Source organism: Pinus tabuliformis, chromosome 6 (genome assembly GCF_031772625.1).
Source record: "Pinus tabuliformis cultivar Carrire ecotype Pingquan chromosome 6, CPIR1, whole genome shotgun sequence".
Classification (NCBI taxonomy): Eukaryota; Viridiplantae; Streptophyta; class Pinopsida; order Pinales; family Pinaceae; genus Pinus; species Pinus tabuliformis.
Genome location: NC_142292.1, coordinates 1,817,148,947 through 1,817,163,472, shown reverse-complemented (window position 1 = coordinate 1,817,163,472; position 14,526 = coordinate 1,817,148,947). Strand labels below are relative to the sequence as shown.

At 36.9% G+C, this 14,526-nt stretch overlaps 1 pseudogene; it reads right to left on the bottom strand.

Annotated features, from left to right (window-relative positions):
* Positions 1-14,526, bottom strand: part of LOC149266280 (iron-sulfur cluster assembly SufBD family protein ycf24-like) — a 119,486-nt pseudogene that overhangs the window by 81,548 nt on the left and 23,412 nt on the right.

Sequence of the window (14,526 nt, the reverse complement as noted above, 5' to 3'; positions counted from 1 at the left end):
AGTTCAGCTAGTACAAGAGCTAAGGGGGTTGTAGCTCCCTTCCAGGAGAGACTGGAAAATGAGAGAGGGTTGTAGCTCTCAGCAAGTTGCAACCTGCATACTGGTAAAGGACTGCACCAATCCAAAATCATTGTAAAAGAAGTTTCTAATTGAAAGAAGATAGAGACATATTGCAGCAGGTGGTTTTCACCCACATTGGGTTTCCACCTTATATCTGGTGTTCTTTGGTGTGACTATCTATTTTCCTTGTTCTTGCTCATTATTATATTGTACTGACATAAAAATTAATGATCAATATCTGAAGAATAAATTAAAGTATAAATCTGGAAGATATATTGAAAAGAATTTGATAATACTGATTCACCCCCCCTCTCAGTATTATTTCCAACAGCTACAACCCCCTTAGCTCTTGTACTAGCTGATGTACTAGTACGTAGGTGCTGGCCTACAGAAGGCTACAACCTTCTCTTTTCTTCCAGGGACCACGTTTCATAAATTTTCATACTGGATCCATAAATACAAAACAATCACCACTGCAATACAATCATCAACTTATACCTACATCATCAATCTCTGAATAACCCAATACTGAATCACTGAGACCCTGTCATCAAAATACAGTTACTTGAACATAGACCAGAGCCCAAAACTCTGCAGCAACCACTAGAACCAACAACAACCTGAAACATCAAATCTCATAATGTATATGCTACTTGACTGTGTCAAAACCGCGTGTACATGCGCTTTCACCAGAGAGAACCTGCGTACAAATCTAAAGATAATTACTTATACCTTCGCTGCCATTTCCAACTTGATTCAGATCGAGCCAAGCATCATAAAACCCATAACCAGCATACTAGGTCTTCACACTTCATCAGACATTCATTACTTGCACTTCCATCCCTTGGCCTAATGATCTTCTCCTTATATAGGTTTAGGCCTCTTTCAATACCATGGTCGAAAACCACTTACAACCAATACCTTGGATCCAATACTTGAGGTCAACACTTCGGACCAAATACCATGGACCAATACCAAAATACCACGGACCAAAACTTAGTTTTCCGACATGTATGCGCCTTTCCTTCTATGAACCCGCGTGTGTATGTATACTCACCTTTTGTTCTTCTCACCCATGTGTTTACGCACTTTCATCAAGGTTAACCTGCATATATCTCTCTCTTGACCTGTTGTACTAAGATCTGTCCTCTGATTGAGTTGCCACCAAGGAGAACACTTGTACCATACCTTTGAGCGAGTTTCCATCAAGGAAAACACCTGTATCATAATGCCAACAATCTCCCCCTTTGGACTTGATGGCAACCACCACACCAAGTCACTCTCCCCCTTTGACATCAAGGGAAAAGGGCAGACCAAGAAGTTCTCTCCCTCTGCTGTCCATACTCCCCCTGAGTACCTGCTGAAATCTCTAATTGAGCTCCCCCTTTGTATATGCCAAGATGTACCAATCCGTTCATGCTCCCCCTGAGCACATGCACGGTCTGCAAAAGCATAACATGACTCTATACATCAATCTCCCAACCAAGTGGGAATACACCATTTTTAGACTCATCCACCCAACCAAGTGGGGATATACCAAATGTTTATACATGACTCAACAACAAGAACCATTACATCATCCATCCCATGCATAGTGGGGTAACAAAATACATCATATGAACTCACAAGGACCAAGGACCTAAACATGACCATGATAGTTATCAACAACTATCATACACCATATGATCTACACCATAAGCATCATAACCTACAATCCATTCTCTTGGTCAATCAACAATCAGTAGCAAGATGTGTCAATAAGCATTATTACCAAGAACTACCAACAATGCATTATTCAAAGCATATGCTCCCCCTGAGCCTGTGCCAACCATCATATACTACGACCGAATCATTTCCTGAGTCTGTTCTGCTGCTTTTCTTCAGAGCTCCATATACGCGACTATGCAGCCTATGATTCGCGTATATACGCAACTTACATTTATTATATCAGCGTATGCAAGATGGAATACTGAAGGTCTACACTTTCAGTTTCCCCTGTGTCTGTTATGTCAGCTAACTGAGTTATGTCACACCTTTCTGTCTCTAATTTTGTCTTCTTCAATACCTGGAATTGTGATGATGTATAATCCTCTTGCTTTGGAGTTTGAATTTTGCTCCTGCATTCCCTTGCTTTATGTCCAAACTTGTTACATGCATAACATCTTACATGTTTCATGTTCCTTCTATTGCAATCAATTTCTTTGTGGCCAAACATATTGCAAGCAAAACAATATCCTTTGAAGTGCCTGGAATGTGATGATCTTGTGTGACAGTCTTGAACCATTCTACTTCTGCATCTGGCTGCAACATGTCCAAGATTATGACATACATAACATTCAACATTATTCAATGGAGGAAATAAGCATCTATCACTTCCATAGTTAGGAGTAAAGGATTTTCTTTAAGGAATTTCTTTCCTTGGTTGTTGATGAGGTTGCCCTCTCATCTCTTTGTTGGGATTTCAGAATGCTCATTAGAGTTCCTTGCCTCACCTTGTTAGCTAGATTCACCTTCAACAAATTCATAAAAGCCAAGACCAGTTTTGATAGTAGGGGATCTTTGACTACCAAGAATGTCATCCAAAATCTTACTACTATCTTGAAATCGTAATAGTTTATCCTTTTCTTCTAATTTGCTTTTTAAGATATTTACCTCAACCTGATGTTGTTCTTCCTTTTCCAAATACTGCTTCCTTATGTTTTCTTCAGCTTTTCTTCCTTCTTCCACTCGCTGCCTTAATTCGATTACTTCATGTTCTTGTTCTTCAAGAGCTTCTTCATTCTGCTTCTTTGATTCCTTATGATCTTATTTTAGAGATAGGATCTTCGATTCAAGTTTCTAAATTGTTATGCTTTGATATTTTACTATATCCTGCAATTGCTCCCTTACTCTGGTTACTGACTCCAATTGTTCTTTTAATATGGTAACTTCTTCTGGTTCTACATCCTTATTTTCATATGCCATGAGAACTCTAATGTCTTCATCACTATTGTATGAGTCATTACTTTTATCATGGGTATAATAACTTCTATTACCTTCTTCAGACATCTTTCCTTTGATATGAGGGCATCTAGCAGTGTAGTGACCAACTCTACCACATGAAAAGCATTTGAAAGGTAGCTTGCCTTCGAACCTTCCAGATCCCCGCTCAAGATTCTTGACAAAATTTACCTCATCTTCTCCTTCTGAAATGTATCCTGATTCATTTGCTGACACTTTGAATGCGACTTCTCTCATATCTGATGGTCCTCCTTTTCTCATCTCAAAAGCAGTTAAGATTCTGTGAAGCTGCGTCATAGTGATTTTCTGCAGATACTCCTTTTCTTCTATGGCAGAAACTTTGGAATCAAATTTAGCAGACAGGTATCTTAAAACCTTTTCAACTAAGAAAACTTCCTTAAATTCTTCACCCAGATTCCTCATATAGTTGAAAATCTCATCTATACGCAGGAAGTAATTAGCTATGCTTTCATTACTATGCATCTTAAGATTTTCATACCATATTCTGAGAGTTTGAAGCTTTGCTCATTTTACCTGTTCATCTCCTTCATAGCTTAGAATGATTTTGTCCCATATTTGTTTGGCTGATTTGAACTGCATGACCTTGACAAATTCTGATTATGAAAAACTTCCCAATAAGATAGTAACCGCTTTGGCATTGAGTTCATATTGCTTTCTCTCTGCTGTATCTGTAGGAATTGCTGATGGATATGTGTATCCTCCTTCCACGATTCCACAAACATCTATTCCAAGTGACTATAGATATGTTGTGGTTCTTATCTTCTAGTAGACAAAGTTGCTCCCATCAAAGATTGGTGGCTTGATGGATGCTTCTCTTTCTTGATTACCCATTCTGATGGATCTTTCCTTCAAGCGATCAAGCTTCTTCCAAAGGACCTGCTCTGATACCAATTGTTGGAAATAATACTGGGGGGGTGAATCAATATTATCAAATCAATATAACTTTTTCATTTCCATATTAAGATTCATATACGCTACTTCAGTTAAGGCAAACCACGTATATATGCATCTGTGTGTAATGCAACGTGCATATATCCAGTAAACTTATGATTCAGTTAGTTGATCCTTAATGAGTGCATCAGAACATTATGAATAGTAAACAGGAGCAGTAAAACAGAATAGATCATCACACATAAGCAACACACATGAACACCATGATATAAGGTGGAAACCCAATGTGGGTGAAAGCCACCTGTTGCAATTCATCTCTATCTTCTTTAATAAGAAACTTCTTTTTACAATGGTTTTGTACTGGTGCAGCCTTATACCAGTATGCAGGCTTCTACCTGCAGAAGGCTACAACCTTCTCTCATTCTCTAGACTCTCCTAGAAGGGAGCTACAACCCCCTTAGCTCTTGTACTAGCTGATGTACTAGTACGTAGGTGCTGGCCTATAGAAGGCTACAACCTTCTCTTTTCTTCCAGGGACCACGTTTCATAAATTTTCATATTGGATCCATAAATACAAAAAAATCACCACTGCAATACAATCATCAAATTATACCTGCATCATCAATCTCTGAATCACCCAATACTGAATCACTGAGACCCTATCATCAAAATACAGTTACCTGAACACAGACCAGAGCCCAAAACTCTGCAACAAACACTAGGACCAACAGCAACCTGAAACATCAAATCTCATAATTTATACACTACATGACTGTGTCAAAACTACGTGTACACGTGCTTTCACCAGAGAGAACCTGCGTACAGATCTAAAGATAATTACTTATACCTTCACTACCATTTCCAACTTGATTCAGATCGAGCCAAGCATCACAAACCCATAACCAACATACTAGATCTTCACACTTCATCAGACATTCGTTACTTGCACTTCCACCCCTTGGCCTAATGATCTTCTCCTTATATAGGTTTAGGCCTATTTCAATACCATGGTCGAAAACCACTTACAACCAATACCTTGGACCCAATACTTGGGTTCAACACTTTGGACCAAATACCATTGACCAATACTAAAATACCACGGACCAAAACTTAGTTTTCCTACATGTACGTGCCTTTCCTTCTGTGATCCTGCGTGTGTACGTATACGCGCCTTTTGTTCTTCTCACCCGCGTGTATACAGACTTTCATCAAGGTTAACCTGCGTATATCTCTCTCTTGACTTGCTGTACTAAGATCTGTCCTCTGATTGAGTTGCCACCAAGGACAACACCTGTATCATAATGCCAACAACACCTTTATTAAAAGATGAGTTCATACATATAAGCATGAGATAGGATTTGGATGTAGTTGAGGGTATAAATACTCCCAACCCATACAATGGCTAAGAAAAACAAGAAAACAGAAGGGAAAATGTAAAAAGAGAAAATAAATAAAAATTCTCAAGTGAAATCCTCCTTTCAGGCACATGGGACAAACTCTGAAACTGAAAACCTATATGAGATTGTTTTTGAGTTTGCAAGATAAATTTCCCCTGTCAAGAAAATATTTATAGGTAGAGTAGGGAAATGGTGGAAAATATAAATGGACCCAATACCCTATAAAAAAAATTCTAAGTAACAAAAATAAAAGAGAGAGAGAGAGAAGAAAGAAAAAAAAAAGATAAAAAAATAAAGAAGATTTTTTTCATATTAATCCTTGTTCTTTGAGTTCACAATGTGCAAATTTCCAAGGCTTGTCTACAATAAAGAAACCGCTAGATCATACCACAAGACTACAAAAGAAAATAAAATATGTAAATATGCAACAAATATGTAGGCCCATCTTACATACCTCTTATCCCAAAAGAAAAAATAAATCATGTGTTTTCTAGTTGATAGCACCATGTTCCAAATTCAATATTAATCCCTTTTCTTGTAAAATCCATGCCCATCCATAAATACCACTTTCCACATTCCCAATCTCACCTACAAGCTCACATTTCTCACCTAACCAACCTTTATATAAAGGCGATGTCCAATCATATATATTTTTAGAAAAACTACAAGTACTCTTGTACATTTGCAAGACGGCCCAGCATTCATTAAAAGATACATCTCAAGAAAATATTTATGGTTTGAGTTTTAAAAATACAAGGATAGCTCTATCTAGATAGTTGAAACACTCAGTAAGAAGGAAGAACTAGATTGCATCTCCTATAGGATGATTTGTATACCTATAGGACTCATACAGATAGAATTGTTTATCCATAACCTTCAATCCATGCTCCATTGCTTCACCAATTGATCCTGGAGAAATACAAGACCCTAAATTATGAATCCTTAAGCCACCCTCTCTCGTATTGTTTTCATGTAAATTACATTATGCATGGTAGTAAGGGTGGAACACCAAATTTGTTAGAAAAAGGTGATAACTATGGGAATATCCAAAAACACCACACGTGTTAGAGGGGTGGAAATCCCATCAGGAAAAAACATCAACAGGGTCCTCCATATGCAAAAATTATCATACATCAACTCAGAAAATGAAGTGGTGATGTCTAATATCAGTGGCTCACCAGTTGCCTAACATTGACATCATCATCTAGCAAGCACCAAAATTGACTAATACATAGATAAATTTATGAGGAAACTCTCCATTCACATGAAAATGAGAGTCTCTCCAAGAATCAACAATCTTCCCTCTTCTGCATGGTCTCTTCAATTGAAATTCTTGTACATGGTTTATTGTATAAATAACACTCGTAGGTTTAATAAAAATTGCGTATACATGGTTTTCTCCTATATGAGTTGTGATTACAATATTTTTGCAGTAATGACATCATTTTTCTACAATATCAACATAGCCATCACCCCATGTATTGAGGTTGGTCACCCAGAACACCATATCAATATTAATTTTCTATGTTATATGTTTTTATGCATTACATTCATAGTGCCACCATTATAGTATACTTTGTGGTTATTCAAAGACACACTCATAAATACAATCCATCAATCATTGTTCGCAACTTCTTCCACATTTGGTACATATCTGCATAGGAAATAAATCGCCTATAATTTTATACAATGGGGTTAGATTTAATTGAAGATAACACACAATTACTGCATGTTGACATTGTTGTATGCCTCCAACAATAACGGGGTCTCCATGGTATGAAGTCTCAATTAGACCTCATGTAATTAGGAGTAGGAGCCCCAACCGAAAAGTATGGTTGGCCTCCATTATCTTAGAGATTTTCCTTGGCTACAACGAATGACACAAGAAAAACGCATGCACCTTCAAGGTAAGAAATTAAGTTAGCCCTGTGGTGTATTCAATTGCACAATGTATAATGGTTCTTTCACAGAACAGGAAAAGGAAGTGAGCCTTTAAAAGGAAAGTAATAGTATTATCCTAGCAAAGACACACACACACAGATATATCTATAGCTATATATATATATATATATATATATATATATATATATATATATATATATATATATATATATATATATATATATATATATATATATATATATATATATAGAGAGAGAGAGAGAGAGAGAGATATATACATATATAGATATATATGAAATATTTTTAAGTAGTCTTGCATAATAGTTCACAAAGAAATCATGATCATGAAAACATACGACACAGGATTCAAAGAAGCATACTAAATCCAATGAAACAGTTCATTTTCACTAGTATAAATTAACACAAACATATATCGTAAATAATGAAAGAATAGTCTCATAGTCATTCATGACATATGCATGAAAATTTTGTTGGCTCTAAGAGCTTAAAATTATTGAGTGAAAGGTCCAAGATACACCATCATAGGGATACAACCCGTGTTCCAATAGTAGAACTTTAAGAAACTACTTGCTTCTCAAAAGCCTATTCTTCTCTCTTATGCCTAGCTTGAGAAGCCAAGGTGAAAAGTATTTTTGTTGAGCTATGAGGGTGTATATATAACAAATGATGTGACTCTCCACCTCCCTTGTGACTCTTAAGCTCCCCTCATGACTCTTGAACTTCCTTGTGACTTTCAAATTCTCATGAGACCCTTTGACTTCTACGTGACTGTTCACATTCTAAGAGTGACCTTTGGACTTCCACACACTTTGCATTTCTCACTTTCTTGAATATTACATAGTTATATCAACAAATTATGTAGTAACATGATGACTCATATGACTCTTAAGATGACATTTGAACAAGCCACAACTTGGCACTGATGACATGGAACTTTATGATGATGTGCCATTGTTAGGCTTCTCTTTTCACTACTTCATTTATATGTCCTTGATAATTCTTGCATGTTTGTCATTGTCCTCCACCAAAAGGCTTGATGATATGGATTCTTCCATGTGATCTTTATCTTCCACCTTTTGTAGTAACATAGTGTCCCTTAATCTTCTTGCTTGATGATCATCCTTGTCTTTGCAGCTTCATAAGTGTCTTCTTGCATAATCTCCTTGGAATCCTCCTTAACATCATCCTATCATGTCAATACATAGTACTTGTAGATGAAATTTACTTAGGACAAGAATACATCCATCCATAAATATCCTAATCTAACTCTCTTCATGCAATTCACTAATTGGACCTGGGAGTGAGTTCCAGATAGATGAGGTGGCTTAGGTATTGTGCAGTTCGCAGTTCCAAGAGGCAAGGGTGAGGGTATAATTACTATAATTCATAATATGCAATGGTTGGAGGGCTGAGAGATAAGGATACATAGTTTAGGGAGATGATGACACATTGAGGCAACCTTGCCTACTGTCATTGTGTAGTGCATAGTTTATAAAAGAAATTGGGCTATTGGATTGCATAGTTGCGCAGTTCAAAGATACAAGGAAGCTAACTGCTGACAGAGACTCCGTATTGGATAGCGTGAGGCTAACTTGGTGGAAAAATTGCACAATTCTTAGGGGAAGGAGGCAACAAGAGAGCATTTTGGTTGTGGTTGTGTAGTCTTTGGAGGGAGTGACTGTGCATTGTGTAGTTTTAGGAGGTAGGAGATGTTGAATGGGGCTTGCAACTATGCAATGCATAGTTCAAGGAGCTATGGTGAGGCAGGGTAGGTTGGGAAAGGATCTCTTCAGAATTTGAATAAGTGTGGGATTAGTAAGGCAAAGGTGAAACTAAAACATGAATTGAGCATGATCACACACTTATAAATAGTTACTGACAAAAAAATGAACACTCAATACACAAAATCAACATGAACCCATTGAAACAACAACAAAACGATACTTATCTCCAAGTGCAACACTTAAGATAACATTATGACACAAGTGACGACACCAAAAAATAGTGCATAAAATTTTGGAAATGAGCCTAGTTCATGTCTCTATGGTAGATAGGACCCATTACAAATAAAGTTTCCTTTTAAAGATGTGCTAGAACTCTGTGACATAAAGTGCGACACTTGCCTTACCCAAAAGATGACACTTGAGTTTTCTTCACAATGGGACTAGGAAATTTAGAGGACAACCATGTGTTGTCTTTTACCACGAGAAACAATAGCTAACATGGCTAAAGTAGGCTCCAAAGTTTGAATATAGGCCAAATTTTGGAGGATGTTGTAGTAGTGACAACACTTCGTGACACACTTGTAGAACTCCAGCTTCTTTTCTTTGGTTAAGCTTTATTAATAGGGTCTAGTCTCTAAAAAAGTATTTATTCATTGTGTGGATTACATAGACTTCCCCGCTTAACTGAGTTATGGATGTAGTCCCCTCTATTCCCTTCCTTAGTTAAACAAATTAAAAAATCTTGTTGTATCAAAATTGTTTTGATCGAGGAGAAGGGTAGTATGTAGTCAAGAGTTTGAATGCTCAGAGTTTTAATTTCAACTCCAGTGTTGCTCCACTGCTAGTGGGCTTATTCAGTACCCCGATGGAGTCATTGTAAGAACACAAGGATTGCTTCACTGCCAACGAGCCTGTTCAATACCCTGATGAAGTTACTTGCTCCACCTCCTTATGCAAGAAGCATTTCTCTTCTTTCACCTCTTATTTTTTTATTCCAATATTCACATGGGCACTTCATCATGATTTATATCACTAAGGTGGAAGAGGGACCCCGAATTATAGATAGAAGGAGGGGATTTTCCTTTAGAGACCATTGTATATCTATGTATCTAATATGCTCACTTTTAATTTTCCCCTTCCCTTTCTCTACTTGATTGTATTAGCATGTAAACACAAAATAATTATAACACCGTGTCAAGGAATATAGTTCCTAGAATAGATACGGGTATCGTCGTTCTATTCAAAGCTTTACTTTCAAATGGATTGTATTTTCCATCATGACATCATTGACCTAAAGAGATTGGACCAAGACAAAGAAGAAGGATTGAAGGTTAACAAAGTGTTGTTGTGTGTCACATAACCCCTTTTAAACTTTTGTCGCATCCGTTGGAACTGAATAAAGTACTTTCACACAAGGTTTTATTCACATGATGATAAAATAAAACATGATGGAAAGACACAACATAACAAGAACAAACAAACAGACTTGGAAATAAGAAAATAAATATGTACATAGGTGTAGGGACACAACCCTAAACTGTTATTGGAAATATTGTTCAAGATGTTGGCCATTGATGGGAAGTGAGTCCATCTTCCCATCTAAGGATTGAATACAATAGGTATGGTGGCGAATTACCATGTAAAACATAAGGTCTAATACAAATGGATTAGAGTTTAGTGCATTTAAATTTCTCTTCACCAGCTTTATCCCACTTCAATACCAGGTCACCCAGATTGAACTCCTTATTCCCCACAGACTTCTTGTCAAACCAATGCTTGATATGAATTTGATGGATGGAAAAATTTTCTTTTGTTTTCTGCCTTTCTTCCTTTAACTTCAAGAGAGTATTTATCATACTTTAAACCACAATACATACTTTAATGAGAATGAATATTATTATTGTTAAATAACAGGCTCTCATAGAGAAAGGTGTATATTCTAGCATGTTGAGATGCTTGTGAATTGTTGTGAATTTACATGTTCATGTTTAATTATGTAATAACATGCTCACAATAATGGTGAATAGGAAAACATGATAGTTGTATGTATATTTTTCATTATAATTTTGTATGGATGTTTGTTCAATATGTGCAAAGGAAAAAAGACCTGTGATTAATGTGGGGAAATTCTATTAGTGTTCCCTTGGGATTGATCAAGTGTAAACCATGTTATTAGGAAGCCACAAAGTCATAGTATTTTTTAATGAAAACCAGTAGGATTCTATGGTGTTGTTGTAGCTAATGGGAGGAAGAGGTAGTCTAGGAAGGCTTCTAACTATTTGTAGGCACTTGATGGGGTTCATTCTAGTTACATAACACCTATATTTTTCTATCACACTATGGGCCTTGTAGAGTGGTTTATTTTTGTGAATGCTACAGGGAAGACAACCTCCCCATTAGGAGATGGAGATTCTCATGTCATGTCACGGACCTTGGTGGGGCGATAAGTGCTTTGGTTGGTGCAGTTAAGGGAAACCACAAGACAAAAGGGTCTAGTTGTCATATAATTATTATCTTCCCATTGTGCCACGATGCTATAGTGTGGTATCCTTACTATGTTCCAAAGGGAAGTAGAGTGTGATGACGTAGAAGCTCCATAGGATGTGTCCACAAGAGTAAACCAACAAACTATTATAGCGACAAATTTCAAACTTACACGTGGTTATGAGTCCAAGTGGGACCTAGACAAGACCTACATGGAAATATGATGTGGATAGATGCAGATGTAGAACATGGAAAGAATTACATGTGGTGCCCATAGATGAGGCCATGCAACAACATGACGACAATGTGACATCATTGCGAGTTGCAGACCCTGGAAGGTTCAAGGGTGCATTTTAAAATCCAAGCCATGATGGAAGGCATGAGACATGAATGTTTCTCATCTCTTGGTGGAGAATTTACTATCGCATCACTGGGATTCCATGCTATGGTAATGGTTATAGTGGAGGACGTCACTATTAGAGGAATGAAGAACATGAAATCCTTATAGCAGTCAATGAACAAAGTTTTTCATGCCATGGTGGAATGGGATCTTAACTTGTATTAGCTAGGGAGAGGCACAGTGATGTGACATGGGCCACAGTAGAGGTCGTTGGTGAGGTGGCATAGCCACATAGTCTAATCAAGGGTTCCACATGGTAGTAGTTACTAACGTGGCAAGGGGTTATGGGCCAAACCTTAATTTTCCATAACTTTTGATCTAACTATCATATTTTGATAAAATTTATATCATCAGAAATATCTCAATGAGCTAAACATGATGGTGTGTTCCAAATTTAATTAGCTAACTTTGCGAAAAGATAAAATTTATAACTCCATTTCCACTTATGAGACCATGGAGGTCAGGTTAGGAAATTTGATAGTAGCTCCCATTCAGCTTGGAGAGCCTTGGAGTTCAAGAGGGAGCATAATAGGGTGGTATTAGAACACAAGTATAAACATTGGGCCTCTTGAGATAAATATTTGGCACTATAATGGAACAAGGTAATATGCTTTAGTAGTTTGCAACATAATGCTAAGAGCATGGCTCAAAATTGGGTTGGATGGGGCCTAAAGGATGGTCTAGGAACTTTGTTATAGATTGTAAAAGTTTAATTGATTAATGATGTGTGTTGTTCATAACATGTGATTGTGTTCTGCATGTGGTATATGATTATTATTTTTCTAACTAATGTATTGACTTGAGGTGTGACGTTTTAGATTGATATACACAAACAAGCTTATTGCAATAGAACCAAGGTGATAATAAATATTATTGTTTATATTTTTTTTGGATAACATTGGTATGTGTATGACACCACAATATAAGAAGACACAAAGGAACAAGGGATGAGTAGCAAAATGGTGTAGTATAACACTAACAGATCTTAACATGGACATGAAGAAGAGCAGTGGAAAAAATAAGAGAGGAAGGTTCCCTTGGCTGGATGGATTTTCTTAGAAGTTTAATAGTTGAATTCAAAAGTTACAAGGATGATAATGAGAAGCTTGTCATAGGCCAGTAAATCCAGGAAAAAATGAATGCAGTCATATCACAAAGCTTACCAAACCTGCAAAGACGAAATTCGCATGAATTGGGATCCATCTATAAGTTAAAGTAGAGTTCATCTTGACTTGGAATACAAGAGTTGAAGACTTATGGTTCAGAAGGAAGAAGATACAAAAGGATGCATATACAAGGAAGTGAAGACACAGTAAGGGGTGGAGCTCCTCTATGTACCCTAGAAAGGATGACAAGCAGCCCTAAATAGTTTCCTAGTATTGCAACAAAAATTCTTTCTTAATAGAGAAGGAAGGGAAAGGACTTCGTGCCAAAAGAATTCAAAAATAAAAAGCCTTCTAAATTTGATGAAGTGAAGAATACTGAGGAAGCATAGTCATGGTGACTTGGAATGAAAAAAAAAAACAGGGTTCATAGTTACTCTGAAAATATGAAGGCAAGAGTAGTCACCTTTAGCCTAAGAGGCATGCCTAGCATATGGTGGGAAGATTTGAAGAATGTCAGGGAAATTCAAGAGGAAGAACTATCTTGGAGAATATTTGAAAGATATTTTTAGTATAAGTACCTATCTGAGAGGTACTATGAGAGAAAGGCTAAGTAGTTTTATGAACTCAAGATGGGACAATTGTTAGCTCATGAATATAGAACCATATTTTTGAAATTGTTGAGGTATCTAGCATACCTTAAGGATGAGAAACTAAATTTAAAAAGGTATCTTAATGGGTCACCATAAGGGTTCAAGTATAAGATGGAGTTTGATGAGCCTTAAACTCTAAAGGATGTTATCAAGAAACTAAAGAAATCCTACGAGTAAGCTAAGCACAAATCTGAATATAAGGTAGATTAGTAAACAAAGGGAAAGACCAACTATAAAGGAAAGGGTAGGTGGAAGTGTGAGGATTGTCACTATGGCTAGTTGTGAACGATCTATTAGACCTAGTAGAAAAGAGGTGGATGGGTCTAAGATAAAACCCATAGAGTGATGGAATTGTGGGGAAGACCACTTAAGGAGGGATTTCCCTAAGCTCCAAAGGAAACGGATAGGATTGTATATGTATAGGAAGTTGAGATAGTCAATGATGTAGCTCAAATTGTTCCACACATATATGTAGCATTGGACAATAGATAGGTTGATCACCAAGCCTTAGTGATTGAAATGGAAGGTATGGTCAATAACTAAATTATTTCAAATTTAATTGACCTACTCAAATTTTAGTTAAGTTAGTCCTTACATTGCAAAGAAGTGTGCACTACTGAAAGAAGCACACAAGGAATCACGATTAGACTAGATGGCCACAGGATGAAGAGACAAGTTGAGAGCATGGTAAAATCATTCCCACTCACGTTGAGTGGCTTTCTCACCACCATGGATTTAAATTTATTGTCTTTGGGTGCATAGGACATCCTCATTGGGATACATTGGTTCAAAAATCATAGCGATAAGGTCAATTGCTACAAAAGTTGATCAAATGATTCAATAATAGTTGGGAAAATATATCGTTACATA